Source organism: Grammomys surdaster, unplaced genomic scaffold (genome assembly GCF_004785775.1).
Source record: "Grammomys surdaster isolate TR1022 unplaced genomic scaffold, NIH_TR_1.0 124120, whole genome shotgun sequence".
Lineage (NCBI taxonomy): Eukaryota > Metazoa > Chordata > Mammalia > Rodentia > Muridae > Grammomys > Grammomys surdaster.
Window position 1 is genome coordinate 1 of NW_021619211.1, and position 2,829 is coordinate 2,829.

At 52.5% G+C, this 2,829-nt stretch overlaps 1 pseudogene; it reads left to right on the forward strand.

Annotated features, from left to right (window-relative positions):
* Positions 1-1,852: 1,852 nt before the first annotated feature.
* Positions 1,853-2,787, forward strand: LOC114636454 (annotated as a pseudogene).
* Positions 2,788-2,829: the final 42 nt, after the last annotated feature.

The following is a 2,829-nucleotide window of genomic DNA, read 5'->3' on the forward strand; positions in this document are numbered from 1 at the left end:
TCTAAAGGGAGGCTGTGCATGAGCTTTCCAGTTGAAAGGGATCCAAGACATGAGAGAGAAGTCAGGAGGGATGCAGAGATGCAGAGATGCTGGGTAGGAAGGGAAGAAAACAAGGAAAGCTGGGCTGTTTACAATGGACAGATAGGGTAGGTGGCTAAAGATACAAGCAGCTGAAATATCAACTGAATAAAAATGTGTATAAGTCCATTATTTGTAAACAAATATCAACTTGCAAATATAGTGTAGGCATTCCTGATCATCTTATTCCGAGCTTGACAAGCAGTCAATTCAGGGGTCCTGCTCCTCCCACTGTGAGTAGTCTCCAGCACAGACCCTTGTTACTGATTTTATCTTGAGCTTCCCAAACTTAGCACATGACTGCATTCCCAAGTGTTCGGTCCCTGACCTAGCCATCTGCCAGGCTTTCATAGCCTAAAAGCAGGCAGTGGGCCGGTGGGGCATGCAGCACCCACACCTTCAAGGGCATGTTGCTTACATGGAGGTCCAAATTCGACCTTGGCCCACACTGGAAGGAAACTGTATGTTTACCATTCTAAAATGACCTTCAATTCTACAATGAGGCTTAGGGCATGGCAGAGAGACAAATCAATCTCTCATTTGCTGCTCATCACCTCAAGAAAACCCACACGAAGTCTCTTCACTCTTCAAGGCTCGCTCTAGACATCTTGTAGCACAGACCATATCCACAGGAAATTAGCACTAAGAGAGAAAATGATCATCCCATTCCACACCCTGCTACCTACCGAGTGAACAGATTACTGATATCTCAAGCTCCTGGGCCCATTCTCATACAGTGTGTGAAAGAAACACATGGGGAGTGCCCCCTTTCTCTCTCTGTCTGTCTCTTTCCCTTTGTCTCTCTCTTTCTCTCTCTGTCTCTCTGTCTCTCTCTCTGTCTGTCTCTCTCTGTGTCTCTGTCTCTGTCTCTCTCTCTCTCCCTCTCTCTCTCTCTGTCTGTGTCTGTTTCCACCCCTCTTCTCGGTCTTGATTTTCTTTCTCCCTCAGTCTTTGGTGTGTGTTTGAGGTCTGAGAGTGTGCCTGCTCCCAGTGTGTTGTTTGTGCTGCTAGGTTCTTGGAGGCTGTTTGGTGTTGTAGTTTGATCCAAGATCTGGTGAAGTTCCAAGGTTGTCCTCTTAGCAAATCCATATTTGGAAAGCCATGTAAGGGGTCTGATACACTGTAGAGATAGCGAGGAGGTGTTGATGCCTTTGGATCTCAGGCCATGAGGTTGGGAATTCTCAGTGGGGGAGTCTTCTCCTTCTAACCTGTGTGAATCCCCATGGGAGGAAATCAGCATTGAATCTGTCTGTCTAGGGATGCCTGGAAGGCCAACTTCAATTCTCCAGCCTTTTGTGAATCCTGCTGACCTTGCCCACAAGCTCCCGCTAACTCTGCCTCCTACCAGGACCTGATTGTGCTCAGTCGGTGGATGATATGTGTGATGGGAATGGTGAGTCTTATGACTCCTTTCTGCTTCCTGGGTTTGGGTGTAGGATGGGGACCCTGCGGCTTGCAATGGATCAGGAGCCTTTGGGGAGACTTTGGTGAGTTCCAGAGAACGCTGGAGGTCTGCTTCCGGTTTCCCTGTTCTCAGGTGCCAGGCATGGCAGGTGTGGCGCTTCTTTCCTGACCCTGAATGAGGGGTTCTGGTTGTCTGTAGAACAAGGCGCCTCTCGGGTGGGCGGGGCTAGCGGAGTAGAGGCAGAGGTATATAAGGGACAGTGAGTGGCCCCAGCCAGACTGCTGACACTTGCTGGAGCATGTGCTTGTTCTGGAGCTGAAGTGAGTAGCTCGTCCAGGGTGATATTGCCTGCAGACCTTCATTAGCAGCATGGAAGCTGGTAGCAATGTGGATGGTAGCAGCGTGGCTCGGGAATCCCGGCGAAGGAAGACGGTTTGGTAGGCCTGGCAAGAGCAGGCTCTGCTGTCAGCTTTCAGCCAGAACAAATACCTGAGCTTCGCAGCCAGGCAGAATCTGCCCAGGGAAATGGGGGTCCCCGATTCCCGCATCCGCGTGTGGTTTCAGAACCGCAGAAGTCGCACTGGAGCAGTGGGGCACGCCCCAAATCGGTCCACAGCAGGCTCCAGACAGCTGGCCTCCCGACAGCTCCAGAAAGAGTTTGGTTCCAGGGCACAAGGTGGAGGCATGCCCTCAGACCACAGGCGGCCTCGCACTCGAATCACCTTGCCACAGAGCAGGATCCTATTGGAAGCCTTTGAGAGGAACCCACGGCCAGGCTTTGCTACTAGGGAGGAGCTGGCACAGAGGACAGGTTTGCCCGAGGACACGATCCACATCTGGTTTCAGAACAGACGAGCGAGGCACATCAACAGGGGCAGGCCCACCGCTCAAGGTCAAGACTTGCTGGAATCACGTGGGGAGGATGAGGCCCCTGGAGGTCCTGGTGGCAGAGAGCATGAAGGCGTCCCGGACAGCTTGTTGCAACTGGCGGCCGCAGGGGTTACAGATACCTCGAATCCCAGCGACCTGCCAACCTTCTGCACAGAGGCCCAGCCATCCCAATTGGAAGAGCGCTTGGTACCAGAGCAAGAAGAGGCCCCAAATCAAGGAAGAACCAAGGGCCCTCTCCAGCTCCTCCTTTGTCAACAGCTAGACCAAATCCAAGTGGAGGACCTTGTGCCAGCCCCTCTGCATCTCCATGGAGTTCTGGGTGGCAGGGAGCTTGAAGGTGCCCAGGACAGCTTGTTGCTACCAGCTCCCACCCGAGGCGTGGCCATGGATGATACATCCAGTCCCAGTGACCTGTCAGCCTTCTGCACAGAATGTCCAACATCCCAATTGCAAGA